The sequence below is a fragment of the Canis aureus genome, chromosome 35 (assembly GCF_053574225.1).
Source record: "Canis aureus isolate CA01 chromosome 35, VMU_Caureus_v.1.0, whole genome shotgun sequence".
Taxonomy (NCBI): domain Eukaryota; kingdom Metazoa; phylum Chordata; class Mammalia; order Carnivora; family Canidae; genus Canis; species Canis aureus.
Genome location: NC_135645.1, coordinates 30,153,263 through 30,176,933, shown reverse-complemented (window position 1 = coordinate 30,176,933; position 23,671 = coordinate 30,153,263). Strand labels below are relative to the sequence as shown.

At 34.6% G+C, this 23,671-nt stretch overlaps 1 long non-coding RNA gene across 10 annotated transcripts in view; it reads left to right on the top strand.

Annotated features, from left to right (window-relative positions):
- The window catches only part of LOC144305063 (uncharacterized), a 34,174-nt gene extending 10,821 nt beyond the window's left edge, over window positions 1–23,353 (top strand). The window contains exons 3-7 of one of the 10 annotated variants that reach the window (XR_013372100.1): window positions 1,142–1,244; window positions 8,766–8,837; window positions 11,579–11,634; window positions 12,232–12,434; window positions 23,294–23,353. This is a non-coding gene — a long non-coding RNA (uncharacterized LOC144305063). The other 9 variants (XR_013372098.1, XR_013372101.1, XR_013372104.1 and 6 more) reach the window with 9 other exon arrangements.
- Window positions 23,354–23,671: the final 318 nt, after the last annotated feature.

The following is a 23,671-nucleotide window of genomic DNA, read 5'->3' as shown; positions in this document are numbered from 1 at the left end:
CATCCTGATTATCAATCATGTTCTGCACAGCAGCCTGTCAAAATGTGCTATATTAGCAAATCTGAAATGCTTTGCTCATCTTTTCCTCAAAGCCCACACATTTTAATAGGACAAGTGAACTCAAATTGATATTTGGAAAGAAATAAAAGCAGAGACTAAATTAAGATCATCTTGCTTTGATAGTCTTTATGATTTTTTCTATTGGTTAAGAAGTGTTTGGTAATCATGGTAAATGCTTTGTTCAATCAGAATTTTTTACCATTCTGTATGGAAACACATACTACTATTTTAACCAAAATGGGGGGAAATGTGCATTTTTTTTTATTTTTATTTTTTTAAAGATTTTATTTATTTATTCATGAGATTTCAGAGAGAGATTGAGAGAGAGAGAGAAAGAGAGAGAGAGAGGCACAGGCAAAGGGAGAAGCAGGCTCCATGCAGGGAGCCCAAGGTGGGACTCAATTGCGGGTCTCCAGGATCACGCCCTGGGTTAAAGGTGGTGCTAAACCGCTGAGCTACCCAGGGATCCCCTATTTTTTTTATTTTTTATTTTTTATCTACTCTCTTAGCAACCTTCAAATATGCAATATAGTACTATTAACTATAGTCACTATGCTATACATTACATTATCATGACTTACTTATTCTATAACTGGAAGTTTCTACCTTTTGACTCCCTTCACTCATTCCCTACCCTCTACCTCGAGAATCCACTAATCTGTTCTCTATAAGTTTGATTTTTATTGTTGTTGTTATTATAATTCCACATATAAGTGAGATAATATAATACTTGTATCTTAGGCTATTTATAGCAATTATGTTGCATTATGCTACAAGTAATAAGATACCTAACCAAATATAGCTCAAAAGTGAGATTTATTCTTTCATAGAATAAGATCTGTTAGTTCATATCACAGAATTTCTGGAGAAAGTGTGGCTTCAGAATGACTGATTTAGAAACTCAATGTACTAATTTAGAAATTCTATGTGTTTTCCTTCAAAGTCATAAGATGGCTGCAGAAATTCTAGGCATCATCATTTTACTTTACATACAAGGGCCCAAAATTTATTCCTTTTTTAAGATTGAGAAAACTTTCCAAGGAAATGCCTCAACAGATGTCTCTTAATTTGTATCCACCAGGTCTGCACCACATGCTCATACCTAAGTCAATCAATGTCAAGGGGAATGGATCTTTTATGAGTGGCTCACATTTTTTTGTTCACAATCAAATCAATGCCAAAATGTGAGTTAAATCTATTTTCTTTTATTGTAAAATAGGGAAAATGGATGCAGGATGGCTTTTAATAGACAATTAATGATTGTCAATACCTTGTGATGTTAAAATAGCTAACACATTTTCTTGTTTATAATATGTATATTATCAAAATACAAATGGGAATGTATTGGTTCTGCTAATTTTACAAAGGCAATTAATTTGTCCCTTTGGGTATTATTCTGTTATGTGATATCATATATAAATATATATGAACATGTATAGAAAAAAGCTTAAAATTTCAATGTGTATATATATATATATATATATATATATAGCAACTTGTTAAAATGTGGATTTTATTTTTTTTAGGTGAATAAAACAGTCTGTATAAAACAAAGAAAGACAATATAGTAATGGCACTATCACAAAAGAGAGATTAATAGGGGTTTGGACTATAGGGGAAGGCTTTGCAGATGTGGACATTGAACCCAGTAGTGAAGATTAGGTAGCAGAAAAACTAAAGAAGTAAAGTGTTAGGAACAATAGAAAGAGAAAGAACAGATACATGGAAACAGGGATGAACTAAATAGCTGGAATCTGGTTTGTCAATAGTGGAGAGTTGGGGGCTTATAGATCCTGTTTGATAAGCCTGAGTTCAAGACAAGTTTTTTAAAGCTCACCCTTTCATACTGCTGTTTCTGCAATTCAGACAAAAGGTACCTCTGGAAAGGAGACTGTGAGAGACAAAAAAGAGCTCTTAATTTTGTTCCAGTTACAGTCATTGCTTTATTTACTCATGTTGACTTTGAGTAAGCTACTTAACTCGTTTGTAAAATGGGGATAATTTTCAGTCCTATTGTTTAGAATTGTGATAATGCAATAAGCATAAGTATCTCAAAACATCTTGCATAAATCTCTAGCTATTAATAGGTGATTAATATATACTAGTGTATGTTAGTAATAATACTACCAGTTATTTCCTGTGATATTTATATAGATAGATCGATAGTTACAAAGATGTGATCTTACCAGTAGCTCTAGGTAAACACTTGAATATTTCTTAGCACATGGAGTCAATGTATTAACAATACTGAGACACAAAGGAGTTAACTATCTCAAACTGAAAATTAAATTACAAATTGAATGGAAATCTTTCCAATAAGAGATTTCTTTGTGTTATTGTGATTTGTAAGAGTGACCATTCTGGGATAACTTGAGCGTTTTCATCAAATCCTAATGTATCTGTTGTGAAAAGGTGTGGACTAACACCATGTTTTGATTTGTAGTATTAGTACAAAAATAATATTTTGTAAACTCACCATTGTGAGTGTTTGAAGTGGAAAAACTATTTATTATTGTAATGAATTTAATCCTCATGAGTTCTTTGGGAAGTATTCTCTGTTAAAATTTCATTTAAAGGATTAAGTCAAGAATGGTTGAAAATAAAGAACAGATGACTCATTTGCAAAGAATCCACCAAGAGATCAATGTGTGCCGTAACACTTTATGTCTGAACTTAATAGCACTGCACAGTCTTAAAAATAGCTGAATTGAGGGTGATCTTTACATGACTGCATGTTATTAACTTATACCTGATAATAAACAAGCAGCTCCATCTGTTGTGTGCTAGTGTGTTCTCTCCAGACCCCACAGACTCATGTTTTACATGTCAGTGTTCAAGTGTAAATCAGAGAAGGCCACCCAAATACTTTGGAAATGGAAGAGTTGTTTAAACTAAATAAAAGCGTGTCCAACATGACAATCTGTGTGAATTACTTTTAAGTTTATAGCGTTGTATGGCATTACCTCACAAGATAAAACTTTGCATTGTTCTAGTTTCAGGTTGCATATTTAAATTCAGGTGTTTTCTCCCCCTCCATACTTCACGTATTTCAATTTTATTGACACATGTGTTAAGCAACTTAAAAACTCTATTTTATGGACACCTCATTATTTAAATCTCTCTTCTCAACTAAAATGCGAATTGACTGTCAAATATCTATGGAGTTTGCCTGAGAACAACTACAAAAGCATTTTCTTTCTTAATTTTTCATTCTTTTATTTTTCTACAATGTAATCAAAATGATTTTCAAGGTGGAAACAGTGACTTTTTATTATTTATAATAAAAACAAAAGTTAACCCTTATTCTTACCAGAAAAATAGTCAAAAGCCCAAATCATCACATTGTTCATTTCCCTAAACAGATTTCTGTTAGTCTATAGAGCAGACCTTATTATTTATACTCAAGTACTTTTATGTGTCTATTGTGGCATGTTTAAAACAAAAATTGTTTTTAATTTTTTTCTTTAATAGTGAAGTATTTACTGGGAATTTACTAAGTATTAGGCAAGCTAAGGTGTAGACATACAATGAATCCCAAATAATAAACACTCCCTCTATTTATAGAGGGAATAGATTACTTAGTTGGGGAAACAAACAAATAACATTAGTTGGGCATCTATTGATTTGTGAAAAGAAAAAGTATATTCAGGGAAACTGTAATATATATGCATATTAAATCTTTATTTCTTTTTCTTTTTTTTTTAGCCCAGTATTTATCAGTGTTTGTCAAAAAGGGAACTACTGGGTGAAAGTCTTAAGACAACACGATAGTTCATGAAGGGCAAAGAGGAAAAAGTTGTAAGAAACAAATTTAATTGAAGGAAATGTCTCCTAAGACAGACTTCTTGGCAATAAAAAGTCTACATATTGGTCCTGATTCCAATATGAAATTGCTCCAAAATGTCTGGGTTTTTTCCCCTTATTGTGTTAGTCATGAGGTCCACTAAATATAGTAATTTGGATGAATAAATATCTTGTTTTAAATCAGAAATACTCCTGGGATAATTATTAATCCCATTAGGGGAAAAAATAACTACAGTACATTGCTTTCTTACTGCAACTTGACTTAAGCAGCATCAAAAAATGGAACATGGTGGTGGGAAAGGAGAGGCAGATAATTGAGGAATAGTGTAAATTTTGCCAAGAATGGGTCATACCAGAGTTGTAGTTCTTCAGGGTGGTTTAGAGCTTATGAGGTCTCATGAGAAAGCAGAGGAAAAGCAGAGCTGGAAAGGGGAAAAGGCTATCGCCAGTGGAATCAAAACAAACTGGCCTGAAAAGGAAGAGGCCATTTTCTCCTCAAATATTTTCTCCAGAGACTGAGGAGTAATAGGCACATACTGGGAGCCAAATAATGGGTTAAAGCAGCTATTTGTGGGCTTGCTTGGGAAACACTAACATTTAACCTAGTTTATACATAAAAATATGTCCTTAGTCCTAAACAACTGACTCATAACTGCACTTTTGGAATACAATCCATTCATAAATTGTGGTCTCCTCCTATAATTACATTCAGACAAAAATCCTGTGACTCATAAACAAATTAAACAAATAATTTCCTTCCCAAACATCTGTTAGTTTGAATTGCAATCTTGTACACCAGCCACAAGATGCCTTATAATAACATGTGTGGTACAACCTTAGCATATGAACAACATGAAGTCATGAGTTCTTATGGACCTGGTTAGTCATGATTAACCATTTATTCATACTCTTTTTCCCAAAAATTTTAGTCCTGACTTCTGAGGGCAGTAGATGGTAACTTCATTTTTTTCTTGGACAATCTGGAGGAAACATTATTTTGGAAGATAATAAACTCTGGGACTATTACTAATGACCTTGTCTTTCTTTTTATAATATTCCTCCAAATTCCATTTACTTTTTTATAGTTTAAATTAATTAAACCCATTTGACATCAGTGGAAGTAGTGACTAACTGCAGAGAATAAATCCAATAATTACTTATTGCCACAGACTTAGGATGTAGTAGGTTCCAGATAACATAAACAAAGGATGTCATTGGCCTGAATCCTTAACTAAATTAATTAACAAGGATCCAGCTTTCTAGAATTATTTGCCAAAGCTAACATTTTAATGTGATAATGAGAAAAAAAAGGGATATTATATCATATGATATCATATCATATGATAATAATGCTTGTTAATATTCAGTGCTTATAATATTCAAGATCTGTTCTATGGCTATATGGAAATATACCACTTAATTCTAAGAAAAATCTATAAGATAGTTACCTGATTTATGACACTCTTAAAGTGAAGGAAATGAAGGAGAAAAAGATTAAACATCTTATTCAAGGTTATATAGCTAAGTGGCTCAAGTTTATACAGCTAAGTGATAGAGTGAGTATATGTACACCATTAATGTCAGTAAAAGAAATATTTTGTGCAATTGTTAAAAACGTAGATGCTACATCAAAGCACACGTTAGTCAGCTTAGAAGCTTTTTGAATTTTGGATTTTATTTTGTTACTTTACATCCAGGATCCTAACTTCAAAGACTATATTATAGAGATTATTTTTCTACATTTTTATCTTTAAAAGACCCTTTGTTATGTCAAATAAAAACTTATTTGGGTCTCTTCAGTAAAATGCACTTTCACAGATTCTGTAGGAAGGAAGGAAGGAAGGGAGAACTGGTGAAAGAAAATTAATTTGAGTTATGTCATGATAGACATGTCTTCTCAATGCCACACCGACTCAGGAAATTAACAAATGTCTGTAATACAGGGTAATAGATAATAATTGTCACAAGAATATATGTAAAGTGAGCGACCAAAGGCAGTGAAAGTACATGCACAAATCAGTCCAAAGGAAAAAGGCCTTGAAAGATGTTTAGTAGTTACACAGATATGCTAACCTACAAATGGCATTTAGTGTGCAGAACTTTCCTTAGCTTATCCAGTGTAAATATTAAAACATACAGAGGAAAAGTAAAGAGTAAGATTTTCAAAAAGGTATTTGGGGTCTCTACAGGTATCAATGACCTCAGAAAGTACTGACAATCAGCCACGAATTCTGTTTCATGAATCGTGGTTGGCAATCTGGGTTTGGCTGGGCAGCCCTGCTGCTCAAGGGAGGGTTGCTCGTCTACTGCAGTAGTTTGGAGATCTGACCAGAGTGGGTAGCCTCACGCAAACATCTGATGGTGGGTGGCAGCTATTGGCTGGGCTGCCCCTGCTCTCCTCTGTGTGCTGCTCTCCTCCACCACTAGCTAAATTGGACTTCTTTAAATGATGGAGAGGTTTCCAAGACGGTGAAAGCAGAAGCTGCAGCCCCCTTAAAGCTGAGGTATAAGGTATATGGTGCCAATTCTGTAGTATTCTATGGATCAAAGTAAGTCACGAGGTCAACTCAGATAAAACATTCAGGAATTTGATTCCACCTCTTTATAGGAGCAAAATCACATCACCAAGAGGCCTGGAAACAGAGATGGATAAACGCATGATCATGTCTACTACAGGGCCATTAAGTGTTTGGGATAATTACTGTATTTTTCCATCAGCATATAAACATGTTGCTAAATTCTTCTGTCTTTCAAAAGAAAAAAAAAAAACTTTTTCTTAACCCCACTTCTCACTGAGATAGCTCATCATCTCTATTGTTTTCCTTTGTAACAAATTTTCAAAGAGGAGTCTGTTTTCACAATCTAATTTCTTTCCTCCCATTCACTGTTAAACCCAATCCAGTCAGGCTTCACTCCACCACAACCATTGTGGTCAAATCCGCCAACAAACTCCAGGCCATCAAATCCAGTTGTTAGTTTTTAGCCTTTCTCTTCTTCAACCTCTCATCAGCATTTCACATAATTCAGCACTTTTTCCTTCCTGTTCTTCACTTGCTTCTTAGGGTACCGTACTGGTGCTCATGCTGACATCTGCTATGCGTAGCATAATTGAGGAACTCCCTGCCCTGGTACTCTTGGATCCACTCTTGTTTTTGTGTATTGAGTTCATGCTTCCAATTGGTTGCTCCCAGGCAATGGTTGAGCACAGAATCAGCACTACCATATCATCCAGGAGATACAAAACTTCTCCAATGGGGCTTCAGCTAGGAATTGCAGAAACATTCTCAGAACTGCACTACCATCTGAAACTCCTCTCCTTCTTCCTCCTTCCTCCTCCTCTTTTATCACAGTGCTAGACTTCCATCAGGATAAGAAAGTTCTCTTCACTTCCTGTGGCTGCCTGCCTCTATTTTTCCTTCATTTTTTTTTCCTACTAAAAGTCTCTTAGATATTTAATCTTAATTTGGTATCTGCTTCTCTGTGGACCCGAATTAACACACACTGTGTTGGTTTTGCACATACCTCACCGATTAATCCTCAGCATACTTTCATGATACGACTTCTTTTGTACTATATTCTATATGTTGAAATATCCAGGACTCAGTTTTTGGTCCTGTGCTCTTCATAATCTATACTCATCCTTAAGTTATATCATTTACACCCATGACTTTCAACAACATCTCTGCATCAATGACTATCAAATGTATATCCCCAGTCCAGAACTCACACAAAATCTATACATCTGCTACCTGCCTACTTGAGATTTCTTCTTGGGCTTATGATAAATATTTCATTCTCAACATATCCAAGGATGAAGTCCTGACCAACTTTATCATGAAACAAACAAAAAACAAAACTGACTTCCCTCATATCCTTTCTCATCAGTTCAATACTCAGACCCAAAAGCTTGAAGTTACTCTCTTCTGCTTTTTTTTCTCTGTTTCATAGCCCATATCCAATCCATTACTAAGTTCTACTGCCTATATTTTCAAAACATTTTATTTTATTTATGATAGTCACAGAGAGAGAGAGAGAGAGAGAGAGAGAGAGGCAGAGACACAGGCAGAGGGAGAAGCAGGCTCCATGCACCGGGAGCCCGACGTGGGATTCAATCCTGGGTCTCCAGGATCGCGCCCTGGGCCAAAGGCAGGCGCTAAACCGCTGCGCCACCCAGGGATCCTCAAAACATTTTAAAAGCCTTTCATAGTTTCAGCTCTCCATGGGTGCCATCCTGGACAGAAGCAGACAGTCTTGGTTAGATGATGTCTTGGTTAGATTACTACCGTAGCCACCTAGCTTATCATCTTGACTCTAGAGTTGTTTAATGATAGTCTTTTCATTACAGTAGCATTTAAAAACTGAAGTCAGATGATGCCACTCCTCAAAAACCTGCATTGGCTTCCTGTTTCATTGTTACTCTGTTACTCAGAGTAACAGAGTCCTTAGAACTGTCTTCTAGTCCCACATATTCTAGGACTTTCTTACCTCTCTGAGCTTGTTCCCTCCTCTCACTCGCAGTTTTAATAGTCCAGCTTTACTGACATTACTCTTTTTGGAACACACCAATCCTTCTCTACCTTAAATTCTTTGCATCGGCCATTATACCTGCCTGAAACGATCTCCAATGACCCAGGAGAATGGAATGCCCGATTATCTGGGTTGCTAACTCTCTTCAAGACTTTGCTCCAACTCCATCTTCTCACAAGTATTGACCTGACTACCATATTTAACATTGAAATTTACCTCTAATAACTGCTCAGCAACAGGTTGTCTCCTATTTCCTTTAACTTGCTGACTTTGATTTTTTTCATAACCTTAATCATTTTCATACATATTGCATATAGAATAATTTATTAATTCTTATGTCTTTAGTTACCTGTCTCCTTCCTTCAAAAATACAGGTTCTCTGCATAGAATTTCATCTATTTTGTTTACTGATGTATACCAAGCATATGAGCATTGCCTAGCACATAGTAAGTAGTTTACTAAATATTGAACAATAAATTTTTATTTATTATATAAATAATACATAGTTATGTATGATGTATATGGTAGCTCATTACTGCTAAAACAAAACTTTCAAGAACACTTTGTCAAAGATGCTTTTCTCTGCTGAACACTGTATCTTTCTCAAATAATCACTTTAAATGCCAATACCGATATTATGCAGTGTTAACTAATTAGAGCCTAATACGAACTATTATGTTAGCAATTTCCTCAATAATGCTAGAACTTTAAAACTCTTCAACTTCTTCTTTATGTCCTTCCTGCTTCTTTTTAGTTTTTTTGTGATTAGATCAGCCATGTTCAGTTACTCTGCACTTAACTATTTACAAACATGTTTATCCCTTCTTTTCAATACCTTTATTCTTCCCTAATATAGTCATGTGATGGAATATAATGTAACAATGAGAATGAACAAACTATAGGTGCTTTTATCAACGTGAATGAATCTCACAAACAAAATGTTGATCAAAAGAGAATCTACTGTATGCTTCCATTTACATAAAGTTAAAGGGCAAAGAGTGGTTACCCTGTGCATAGATGGGAGCAGTTTTTACTGAAACAGAATACAGGGAGCTTTTGAGTTTGTGTATAACTAGCTGAGTTCATTTTAAAACATTTATCAAACTCTATATTTGTGATTTTATAACCTTTCTCTAAGTAGACTTCAATAAAAAGTTCCTATTAAAAGAAATCAGATGAAATCATAAGTCCCAACATTCCTACCTATCAAGTCTTATTCCCATAGGGCACAGATGCTAATATGGCCTTACAAAATTATTGTGAAGAACTATTGAGGCAATGCATATAAAACACTTTAAAAATGATGAAGATTATTATTATAAAGTAGTTTTATATACAACAACAAGCTAATATATAACTAGGAAAAAATAAATTTTTAGTTTGCTTTAATATGCTGAATTCTCTAAGAAAGTTTCAAATTTTAAAATGTATTATATTCTACATTTATGAATAGAATCATAAAATAAAACAAGGGGAAAAATTAAAGATAGTATAACCTTCAAATACATTAAAAATACTGCACAATACATAATGCTTACACAGTTAGGAATTGACTATATTCTCAAAGTTTCTACTTGCAAATGAGAGATAGAATGCTTACTCACAGGTAAAGAAATTAACTGACTATAAGTATAAAAAGTTTAAAAAGTAGATTAAGTGTATACTTGTTAAAATTTTCACATTGTGTGGTTCTTTTTAAAGACATGTTTATTTGAGAGAGAGAGAGAAAGTATGAGCAGGGGGAGGAGCAGAAGGAAAGAGAGAATTTCAAGCAGACTCTCCACTGAACAGGGAGCCTGGTGTGGGGCTCAGTATCATGATCCTGAGATCAAGACCTGAGTCAAAATCAAGAGACCGACACTTAACCACCTGAGCCACCCAAACACCCCTCACATTGTGTTTTTATGAAAATATTGGCTTGAAGTTGAGGATTTTGTGTCATTTGCTTAAAACCATCTTAAATGTCTCAATAGTTATTTAGTGGTTATTCACTTAGGTTTATGATAGAGACGACCAGATTTACTTTGAATTAAAAAAAAATGAACCACTCAATCCATATTACCTGGGTTCCAATTATGTTACGCTATGATTAAGATTTTAGTAACATGTTACATGAGAAATTTAGACAGACCCTATGGTGGTAATGATAACATTGCAATTACTGACTTAACATGTCAAATTAGAAAAACTAAAAAAACTAAAATTAGAAAATTAGAAAAACTAAACATCCAAAACCAGTTTAGTAATATTTAATCCCCTTGCCCACAACTAGAATATCAGGGCTGGAGGTGCAAGGTAGGATTTAGGAGGGTGTCGTTTGTGTTCTGGAAGTATCACCTCTCCTTCCAGAGGTAAAGAATAAGGGGGCCTTTTCCTCCCCTCCTCCTAATGAGAGGAGTTTTAACAGGGTCTCCAGAGAGTGCAGTGTGTGCTGCAGTGGTGTGGAACTCCTGCTGGAAAAATCCAAAGCAGCTTCATGCTCGTATTTTACAAGCCCAGGAGAGAGGATTTTAACAATGTGTATGTGTGTGCGTGTTTGTATTTATACATTTTATTTATATGTGCAATTTTAAATAATGGATATGCTTTTTTTTTTCACTGAGATAGTTAAAAACTGGTATTTACAGGGGAGCAAATGGGAGAGGTGGATGAGAGATGGGAAGGGGGAGATTATAATTAGTGTTTTACTAATGAATAGTGAATGAAAAGAAAAGAGTGAATTAAGAAGATAAAGCAAACAAACCTTGAAATCCACAGAGAGAGACAAAAATCATACTGAGGATACACTTTAGCAAAAGAAATTATTTTCCCCAGAATCCTTCATTTGGAATTCTAATGCTGTGATTGAAAGAAGCAGAAAGTAGTGGGGTCTGTAAAAGCCAACAGTGCTATGGGAAATAATCCATTATGATCGACCTGTAGAAGACAGAAGGACAGGGGCTGGGGAAACCTTCCTTTTATTTAGCCCCATGCTTAGAAAAACCCACGGGAAGAACTTTTGGGTGCTTGATGTTGAATGTTAGCTAGAAAAAATATCCTAACACAACAGAAGGGGCTTGTGACAAGTGATGAGTTAACTTCAAATATTTAAAGATTTTTGTTTTCTCAAGAATAGTTTCATCTGAATTTCTCTATTGTAGAAATGTCATATTATTAGATACATTATTCTTTTTCTTTTCCATTACAGATACTTTTTAAAAAAAATTAGAGATACCTTCTCGAACAAATTCTGGCCTGCTGCTGGTAACATTGAGCACAATAGTTTTCTTAAAATGAATGAATACAGGAGACCTGGGTGGGGGAGCTCTGTTAAGCTTAGGACTCTTGATTTCAGCTCAGGTCATGACCTCAGCATCCTGAGATCCCAGCCCCCTGGTGAGCCTGCCAAAGGCTCTGTGTTCTAAGGGGATTTTGCTTGAGATCCCCTCCCCCAGCCTGTCCCTCTGCCTCTCCCTATGTGCATACACATGGGGGAGCTCTTCACTGTCTCTCTCAAAAAAGTAAATCTTGAAAAAAAAAAAAAAAAGAATAAATACATACATGCTAATTATAAAAAAATAACACATATTAAGTAAGATTTTAAGATTTTTCAAAACAGAAGGGCTAAACAGCAACAACAATACTTAGGCTATTTTACACACACAATTATTTTAATCATATATTTTGCACAATTTTCCATGCTGAGATTGGACTTAAGACTCTCAGAATGTTTGATCAGGAGAGGATCAGACATTTCAGTTGGGAGAAGTAACTAGTTGTGGTTGATGTCTACTGTCAAACAGTAAATGGTAAGAAAAACTTATATTGTGTCTGAGATACTTCTGTCTCCTTTGAGGGCAGGGACTACAAAGAGAGAGAGAACACTGGTACCAACCTAGGAGAAAATGAGATTTCACTGGAATAGTTCTAAGGATATCTGCCTACCCTGGGAAGTTAAGCCCCTTGTGTGAGAAGGTTAGCTCAGGAGAAGAAGTGTGCTATGCATCTGCAAGAAGGTACAATGCTTCCCTAGGGGCAAAAATCAACCCAGTTAGGATTGACAGGTAAGACAAAAAACATAGCTACAATTTAATTTCAGATCAACAACATTTTCCTCTCTTAGTTGCACTATGTCTCATGAAATATTTGGAACGTACACTAAAAAGATTATTTGCTTTTTATCTGAAATCAAAATGTAACTGGGGGTTTTTTTGTTTTTTTTTTTTGTTTTTTTTCATTCAGTAAATCTAGCAACCATGTATTAAGGGCATTTCCCAGAGAGCAGGCATGTAGTTGAGTCCAAGCACAGAAGCAGACACCAGTGTCTCTAAAAGCTCCCTAGGAAAGGCGATGTCATCAACGATCGGGTGGATATGAAAGGATTTTTAAGACTATAGTGACTCAAAAATTATCTATGCCAATATCTACAAAATTTAAAAAATATTCTTAATTGAACTCTGGAGTAAGAATATATTTATGCTGTTTTCCAGATATTGCTCAAGAATTCTGGGGGAAAAAAGAATATGCCAATATAGCAATTCTATATTAAAATTATTATCTGCAGAATAATAATTATAAGACAATGATGTGGGCATTCCAAAAAAAATAAAAAAGTCGTGGTCTTTCAATTTAAGATTAAGTACTCTAGGGACGCCTGGGTGGCTCAGTGGTTGAGCATCTGCCTTCAGCTCAGGGTGTGACCCCGGGGTCTCTGGATTGAGTCCCACACTGGGCTCCCCACAAGGAGCCTGCTTTTCCCTCTGCCTCTGTCTCTGCCTCTGTCTCTGACTCTGTGTGTGTGTCTCATGAATAAATAAATAAAATCTTAAAAAAATAATAAGATTAAGTACTCTCACCACCATAATAAATGCCTGGTTAGATTAATGTAACAGATTTTAAATCAGTAATTTGTAGAGGAACTTCAATTCTTACATTTTTAAGCATGGAGATTATAATTTTTGTTTTGTTGACTTTGTTGGGTTCTTCATAGAGAACATGAAATAGATCATTACATTGAAGTAGTCTCAAAACAATGATTTCTACGATTGTTATGCAGATTTAAGCCTTTGCCTTCTCCAGTGATAAAAGTTTCTAGAGATTTCCTTGTCCTCTTCTTCCTGACACAGAGAGGAAGAAACTCTCATAAATGGAGATTTATCTTATAAATGTAAGGGTAACTTCTACTAGTTTTTTTTTTTTTAAGATAGATTTATTTATTTATTTATTTATTTATTTATTTATTTATTTATTATGATAGACACGGGGGGGCGGGGAGGGCAGAGACACAGGCAGAGGGAGAACAGGCTCCCTGCAGGGAGCCGATGTGGGACTCAATCTCAGGACCCCCAGGTCATACCCTGAGCTGAAGGCAGACGCTGAATGACTGAGCCACCCAGATGCGCCTCTCCTAGGTTTTCATAGCTTCTCCTGTGTCTGACATTTCTTAAAAATAACCAGCTCAAAAATAATCCTTATGCCAAAATGTCATATTCTAGGGTTGCAGTTTATGCTCCCTTTCAAGTCAAACTGGAATCTCTCTACATTTTGATTTTAACTGCAAAGGGATTATCAGCCCTGCACCTGTCCTTCAAAAATATTCAACATGACACATCTGATATGTGTTGAACTGTGTCCCACAAAATATGTTGATGTCCTAACTCCTTGTACCTCTGAACGAGATTTGGAAATAGAATTATTGTAGATGTAATCAAGGTAAGATACTCAGTAAGGGTGAGCCATCATCCACTGTGATTGGTATCCTTATCAGAAGGGAGCAAACACCTGAAGACAGAGAGGGAGACCACCATGTGACAACAGAGACCAACTTTGGAATGATCCATCTCAAGCCATGAAACTCTAGAGGTTGACGGTTACCACCCATCAAGTGAAGGAGAGGGTAGCGAAGTAGAGCTAGCAGAGCACCATGACCATGCTTACACCTTAATTTTGAACTTCTAGGCCCTAGAACTGAGTCCATAAATGTCCATTGGTGCAAACCACCTGGCTCATGGTAGTTAGTTGTGACAGCCCTAGGAAGCTAATATATACCAAGAGGTCCATAAATTTGCCCCCAAACTGTTTATAAAAAGAATATTAATTATAGAAAAAATTAAGAAGAAAAATAATATTTGATTCTTAAGATCTATAGTAAAGATCTATAGTAAAGCAAATCCTCTAAAATATGGTTGTTAAGAAAAAATTTCTAGGGGACCCCTGCGTGACTCAGCAGTTTAGTGCCTGCCTTTGGCCCAGGGCATGATCCTGGAGTCCTGGGATCGAGTCTCGCATCAGGCTCCCTGCATGGAGCCTGCTTCTCCCTCTGCCTGTGTCTCTGCCTCTCTCTGTCTCTGTCTCTGTCTCTCTCTCTCTGTCTCTCATGAATAAATAAATGAAATCTTTTAAAAAAAGAAAATATTTTGAGCATAATTAACACATGCCTTTTCCATGTAAGGAAAAAGGCAAAATAGAAGCTATAGCATTCATAATAGTCCATCTTCTATGACACTCTGTTCAGCTGGGTTCACATTTTGTCTAACAATAGAAATCACGGGACAAATAATTCCTTAAAAAAACTGAAATCATTTATTGTTTATGAGATGCTAGTTTTTTAATCAAGATCTTTAACTGAATATTTTCTCCTCCCACACACACACAAAATTATGCATCTGTAACAATAAAATCACAGCAGTTTGTTATATTATGAAAATGTGTTTGTTAATCAAAGAAAACATCAAGTTAATGCATTGTGTTGTGTTAATGTTTAGCTAATGGATACATTTTGTATTATGTGAGCATCTGCTCTGAGGTTTTTGTTAAGGAACTTTCTCAAAGAATTGCTGATTAAAATGAAAGCTACTGGATTTCAGTAGTTTCATGCAAATCTCTTAAAGGAAAAGGTATACTCGCTGAAATCTAAATCCTTTCTTTGGTTAGTCAGTAAAACGAATGACTTTCTGACAAAGCTTTGAGTCGTACACATTTTGACAGACGTGTTTAAGTGCACATAAAAACTGGTTTTTAAGACATGGTTACAATACATGACCTGATTCATTTCATAAATAATAATCAGAGTAAATGCTAGACTTTTGATGGTAGAAAATGCCCCCTGATAATCCCTTATATTTGCATGTGGCTTAACAGATCACCAAATGCTTTTGTGTAAATTACCTCAACTTTGTCGCTGATAAGCGAGTCCGTGGATGCCGGGTTTCTATGGCTGGTGAGACTGCAGTAGAAGAGTAATGCGACTTTTTCAAGATATTTAAACTCGTGAAAGGCAGAGACTTTCCATTCCGTTCCTAGTGCTCTTTTCATTTCTCCATAGATGGTGATCAACCTCAGATCATCTTACCCCGGGTCTTGATTTACACACAAATTGTTGTGCAGAGGAGGCCTCTGATTCAGGAATTGGAGTCTGACAATAGTCCGTGATCACGGCCACATAGCCAGTGGTAGTTCCGGGTGATCCCAGGAATATGGGAGTTCAAATTAGTGGCGAGGTCCAAGGGTACTAGTGCCCTGCTAGCTGGTCGTCCTGAACACAGCCCTGCCCTAACCCAGCCACGGAGGCAGCCAGGAGCTTATCATTCAGGACCACACTCCCATTTTCATGAAGGTACTAAAATGCTAATCATGATGCAAACAAAACACAGATTGTAAAAATTTTGTGGAAATGAGGTTACGGCCGTGGATTGGAATAAACCTATGAGCAGGCTCAACCCTGACATATAGGATGTTGAACTGACAGTATTGTGACAAATTTCAAGCATCATAGGGCGGAATATTTGAACCTACTCTAAACTGCCAATGTTGGTCAGGATTAGCTGAGGCTGCCAAAGCAGGGTCTGTAAAACAGAGGCCTACGATGGTCCTGGGCTCACTTAAAATCCCTCTTTCTTTGGGCAAGGTTTACATTTTGGGGGAGGGGACTGTAACTTATTATGCCTAATATGATGTGATGAGTACACAACAGGAAAAATAAAATACGTGAAGATTAAGGTAGACACAGCATATTTAATTCCCCTAGAATGTCTATTTTGATTATATTACTGCCTGGAACTTAGAATTCATACATAAATATGTGTTGAATTGAAGGTACTATATATCCACTTCAATACTTATCTGAAAACTATTTTGAGCATATATGCAAAGATATTAACCAAAACTGTAAAAAAAAAGATATTTGAGTAGTTACAAATGAAACTTCATCATATCAAACATAATCTCAACTTACATTAAAAAACCAGTATTAACTGGAAAAGAATTTAATGCATATGGCAGACAAATAACACTATTAGTCTTTTATGAGAACACACGAATCTTTAAGATGAAAATATATGTCCCTACAGAAAAATGTGCAAAAGGCATTAAAAGAAAATTCACAAAAGAATAAATGCAAATGATCCGTGAACATATGAATGTTTTTAGCCTCATTAGCAATAAAAAAAATAGTAGAATAATATGAAAAAAATTTTTTGCATCTAAAACTAATGGTGTCCTAAGGTGGCTACAGTTAGGGTTATTTCACTCTCTGCCTCAGTGGTGTAAATTTATATAACTTTCTAGAATTTCTTTTGACAAAATGATCAAGAGGCTTAAATATGTTCATAATATTTGACTCAGCAATTGTGCTTATGATATTGTAACCTAGTTACGTATTTTTAGAAACAGCATTGTTATTTGCAATAAGGGAAATCTGTAATAGGGAAATCCAGGACTTTTGGAAATTTTTTAAATAGAGTAAAATTTTTCTAATTCTGGCATTCTGTATAGTCATTAAATAGCATGCCTTTAATAATAGCCAATAACAATGTGTAATACTAATAGCTAATAACAATTTTTAAATTGGACAGGATCTGTTATAGAAAAAGGCAAAGTTATAAAACCATATACAGTATAGTAACTTCTTTAAAAATAATTTACAAGCATACAAAAGAACACAAAGGTAAACTGTGAATGATAATTAAACATTTAGATGGTAAGAATATTGTGTTTTTTTCATGCAGTTTTCTACCTTCCATTATATAATGAATTTTTCTACTGCAGGAAAATAAAATATGTGATAAAGATTTTTTAAAAAATGGGCCTCAAAGAACGGAGAAAAGAAACAAACATCATGTTGTCCTATGACACTTCCATTGTCACCAATAGGAAAAAAAGAAAAAAAATCGTATCAAGCTGCCACTACAGGCCATTATTGCTGACTCAGTACCTAATTTTTTTTTAACAAAAAGATTACTCTGAAAAATCTCAAGAAATTCAAAACACTACTCCTAAGTCATGCTGTCTTATTTTCTGTGTGGAAAACCTGAGGAATGATATAAGATTTCAGGAAAATCTCAGTAACAATTCTCTAGATTTTTAATTGTCAGTTCTGTTCTTCTCAAATATTCAGGATTCACAGATTGGGTAAAGGATATGAATTAGATTTTGGACAGTATATGAAGCATTTTTTTTTCTATAAAGTCATACTCTGAATTACTGCTAGTGGCCTTCTATCAACAACATACCCACTGAATGATGCAGCCAATACAGAATCAAGACACTTAGGACAAGTTTAGGGGATTCATATGCAAAATCACTTTCTAAACAGAACGGTAAGTTTGCATTACCCTCCCTGTGAGAACTGTCAAGGTCATTATTTTTCTTTTGAAAAAAAGACAGCTATTACTTTAGCTTATACTTTACTTAAATTTGCCCAAAGTCCCTTATGTATAGTGTGAGTAAACATTCAAAGAGGTAAAATACAGTTTTTTAAAAAATATTTTCTTTATTTATTCATGAGACACACACAAAGACAGGCAAAGACACAGGCAGAGGGAGAAGCAGGCTCCATGCAGGGAGCCCGATGTCGGACTTGATCCTAGGACCCGGGGATCACGACCTGAGCTGAAGGCAGAGGCTCAACCACTGAGGCACCCTGGTGCACCCAAACACAGTGATTTTTAGATTTTATATTATCTGATATCATTAGTCCAACATTTAATCAATCTAAATATTTGGATAAATACACATATATATTTATCTGATATTTATTTATTTATTTATTTATTTATTTATTTATTTAAAACCTAAACAGTTTACCAAAGTAAACTCAACAACTCAAAATAATATCTCCATAATTTTTGTACTTTAAAATGTTGTGAAAAGGTTGTAAACATCTGTGAAATTGATTTTACTCCATTGTATATTTAATTTGGTTTAGATTAATGTATAAGAATCCATGCTATAAATTAGAGAACACAGTAATCTAAGCATATTTTCTCCACAAAAGACTTCTCAATAAAGCTGTTTAAGGAAATATCAATGACCTTAGCACTTTTACAAATATGAAACTAAAATATGATCCCATTTACAAAAATATATATATATTTGTGTGAATTTTCTCGGTTGTGTGTTAAATTGAGTATACACGTAGTACTACTCAAGCATCTCTGCTACAAATTTATCCTTTTTGAAATGTGACCAAATTAATCTTCCTAAAGCATAGCCCTAAATAATCACTTTATGCCTTAAATTCCTTTACTGGTTTTCCATTACTGCTACATTGTATACCAAGAATACCCTTGGGATATTCATCATGTTCAAACAGGCCTCCTTAACATTTCCAGTCTTCTTTCCCAAGGCTTCTTTATTTTCCTTTTTCCCCTCCCACTACAATAGGCTACTCATTTTACCCAGAACATATCCCAAATTCCCTTACCTTTTATTGCTATGCCTATGTTTTTCTTTCTATTTTTATATCATAATTTTCCCCCACTTTTGTCGCTGATGTATTTTTGATCCTTCAAAAGTTCAAAGGCTTTCCACATTCTTTAAACTTCATTTTATTTTTTTCTCTATGAATTGCCTTGCTTACTCTGTCATGTCACTGGCACATTCTACAGTTTGCTTTGGTTATATAGATATTTGTATTAGTCTAATTTTTCCATAACCTGCAGAACTAGCAGAGTACTTTGCTCAATAAATATTTGTTGAATTGAGGAGCAAGGATACATTAAATGAATAGTGTAAGGAAGGAATGACAGATATAAATAATACAGCATATATATCACTGAATGAAATGAGGAGAACATACAATTGGACTACAGAGGATGTGACCATTATGTAAGCCAGTAAAATCACATTCAGTTTTGAATACATTCGTAGTTTTTTTATTTCACAAGTATAAGTTCTATTGGGTAGGGAAGGATAATGTTTTACCCATCTTTGATACATTTTCTAGCAGTGTTACCAAATCACTACTCTTTATAGTCATGGTGGACTCACCTTGAGCTTCCCCAATATATTCAGGAATACACTAAGAATTCATTGGCTTTTAATGGAATTTAGAAGTCATGATTTTAATATTCAAGGCCATATAATCTATATTATTTTGAGAACTAAATTGTTTTTTGTTTTTTTTTTTTTAATTTAGAGCACTTTTAGGTTCACAACATCAGTGGAAGATACAAAGATTTCTCATATACCCCAGATCCCACATCTACACAGCCTCCCACATTATCAATATCCTCCACCAGAGCAGTACATTTGTCACAATCAACAAACCTACATTGACACACCATAATCGCCCCAAATCCAGAGTTTACATTACAGTTCATATTATGTTGCACATTTTATGAGTTTAGCTGAATGTATAATGACATGTATACACTATGTAGTATCATACAAAGTAGTTTCACTGCCTCAAACATCCTTAGGTTCCACCCATTTATCCCTCTCTCTCCTCTAACCCCTGGCAACCACTAATCTTTTTACTGTTTCCATAGTTTCACCTTTCCTAAAATGCTATATAGTTGAAATCATACATTATGTAGCCTTTGCAGATTGGCTTCTTACAATTAATAATTGTATTTAAGGCCCCTCCATGTTTTCTTCAAGCCTTGATGTTCTTTATGAAATATGTCTTTTGAGATTTTTTTTCCTAATCTGTGGTTTGTCTCTTTATCCTCTTGACATTATTTATTGCAGAACAGAAATTTTTAATTTTAATGAAGTATAGCTAGTCAATTCTTTGTTATGGATCATGGTATCTTAAAAGCCTAGTATCTAAACAGTCATTGCTATGTTGAAAGTCATCTAAATTTTCCCTTTTGGTTTCTTCTAGGAATTTTTTACTTTTATATCTTATATGTAGTTCTATGTCTACTTTGAGTTAATATTTGTGACAGATGTGAGGCTAGTGTCTAGGTTCATCTTTTTGCATGTGTGTGTCATTTTTCTAGTATCATTTGTTAAAAAAGACTGTCTTTGCTTCATTGTCTTGTCTTTGCCCCACTCACTGTCAAGATCGGTTGACTGTATTTATATGGGGCCTTACATCCTTAATTTTTTTTTTTTGAGTATAGTTGACAAGCAATGTTACATTAGTTTCAGGTGTACAACATGGAGAGAAGATGAATTCTCTCTATGTTATGCTATGCTCACTCCAAGTGTAGCTGCTATCAGTCATAATACGATTCTATTAATATATCATCAACTATATTTTCTATCCTGTGCCTTTTATTCATATGGGACCTTATATTAAACCAACAAACAAAAATAAAAACAAACAAAAAGAAACTTCCTGTAGTTGTCCTACCCAAAGCATGTAATCACAACATTGACTTATCGCATTCAAAACTTTAATTTAAACTTTGAAATTTTAAATCTTTAAGAGATAATATTTTTGAGCTATTTTATATAAAATGACACATTTATTGAAGACATATTATAAAATGTAGATTGAAGATTAAGGAAAAATGTTATAATGCCATCACCCAGGGATAATTGTGGCATATGTTGGTACATATCTCTGACCATTTTTCATCTATTTGTATCATCTTTTTTCAAAAAACTTAGGAGCTAACCTTATACCATATTTTTCACTAATATTCATATTAGAATATCTTTCCACACAAATAAATATACTTCTGCAAAATGTTATTTGATGCCAGAATGCATTTGGTTTATTTTGATATTTTACTTCTTTAAATAATTGTAGGGCTAAGTCTTTTTATCAGTGGTTGATTATTTGATTTGATTATTCTTAACATAAGATCTTCAAAATGAGCACTGAGGGGGGCACTTGGTGGGATGAGCACTGGGTATTATGCTAAATGTTGGCAAACTGAACTCCAATAAAATAAATAAATAAATAAATAAATAAATAAATAAATAAATAAATATCTTCAAAATGAAATGCCAGCTCAAATGCCCCTCTCTTTCTATGCTTCTACACTTTAGAGTTTAGTTTTATCTATCTAGGTTTCTTTCCTGAATCTGCAGATCTAGATCATTACAGAACGGAAAGCCTTTGGTGCCGTGCTGGCAAATAAGAAAACCACAACGAGACCTCTGCAAATTACTGTATCAGGTCACTTCCCTATGATACTGAAACACACTTCTTAAATAATTACCAATGGTCTTTCCTTCTTTTCTACCGAATTTGGGCCAATATTAAAACTAAGCTTCTCAGGATTTAAAAGAAAAACAAATGTACTCTGTTTGCCTGTTTGCTAGTACCAACAAAGTACCATAGACTGGGAATTCACTTCCTTGTGTTCTAAAGGCTAGAATTCCAAGATCAAAGTGCCAGCACGGTTGGTTTCTTCAGGGAGACTCTCTCCTCCTTGTGGATGGCTGTCTTCTTCCAGTGTCTTCACATGGTTTCCCTTCAGTGTCTATTTCCAGATTCCCTTTTCTTTTAAGGTCACCAGTCATACTGGATTAGAGTCCTCTCTAATGTTCTCATATAACTTCACCTCACTGGAGACTCAGGCTTCAAAAACAGTGACATTCTCAGGTAGTGAGGGTCAGAACTACAACACATGAATTGTGATGGAATACAATCCAGCCCATAATATTTATATATTTTTATATCTTTTCTTCTGGGAAGAAAATAGCAATCTTTTTTTTTTTTTCTATTCTTCTCAAGTATAATGGCAAGGATTTAAGATAGGAACATTGTGTCCATCAGTAAACAAATCCTTCCTCATTTAATCATTAAGATTCATGAGAGGTGGTACTGGCTGTGTCTTGTTCATCTTTATCCTCATTGGCTAGTCCATTATCTAAAATGGAGCAGGTACATAGTAAAGATTTGTGGATTAGATGAATAAATGAGAGAAATATCCATTTAGTTAAGAAACTGTGATAATTGGTGCTAGGGAAAATCAAAACAGTACTATGTGGCTTTCAAAGATGCGTTATATCAAGGGAAGGATTATAACATTTGAAGTCTGATAATAGAGCCATATTGTAAACTCCAATGCTCTCAAGTGTTAGGGAAGTAATTTAAATGTGTGAAGCAGCTACAAATAGGAAAATAGCAATGATAGGGCCTTTTAAAGATCAGAAAATCAATGCTAAACCTAATACAAGGATACTTTCTTAGAACAACCACAACTATACTGTGCTACCAAACAAAATATGCCTGAGGGTTTATTTAGGACCATGGATATCAGTTTTTGATTCTTGTTTAGGATATGCAGTTCCATTAGTTTTATAGACTTATGAAAAAGTAATTAAAATTAAACAGCCAATGAATAGCATAGATCCTTCAATATATACGGTAGGCACTCTCAAATTTAAGAAAGCACTTGTAGGTCTGATAATTCAATTTTATACATCAAACCACTGCCAGACTGTAATATGATCTAGGCAGTCTCTAAATGGCTCCTCTGGTTTAAAATATGTAATTCCATGTAGAAATTTCACCAATTCATAGTGTATATCAAGTAATAATAATAAACTTAATTTTATTTCCAATTATAATAATCGATGTGTCCTTGAATATATATGATTAGCTAATTGTATTTAGATTTTACTGAGACCCGTTTCTGTTTCTGTTGCTCTGCTGCAGCTTACAGATTATTTACAGAGATTCAAATCTCTTTGGATCCATTCCCATGAACTAATGTTATGTCTTTGTTTTTTTTCACAGCCACTATCAATTCCTTCTCTGTTGAGCTTTTCACATGTCTTAAATAAAGGAGTATATTTATCAGATGTTGAATGAATTCCTTTACCAAAACATATTCTCTCATAAAAGAGAAAGTCAATGATGAGTATTTTATATTCTACATTAAGCCCAGCACTTGATTTAACCTAGGGCTATATGTACATATAAATTTTCATAGACACAGTTAATATGTTTCCATTTTTATGGGCCTCTCAAACTTTTCAGAGAGAGGTGAAGGGCTGTTTAATCCCTTCTCTTTGATTTATGAATAGAATATATGCTTACAGAGCTTGACTTGCTGGTTCAACTGTTGGCTTTTTTAAAAAAAATCAGATATGAATTTGGGAAGACATTTTCAGA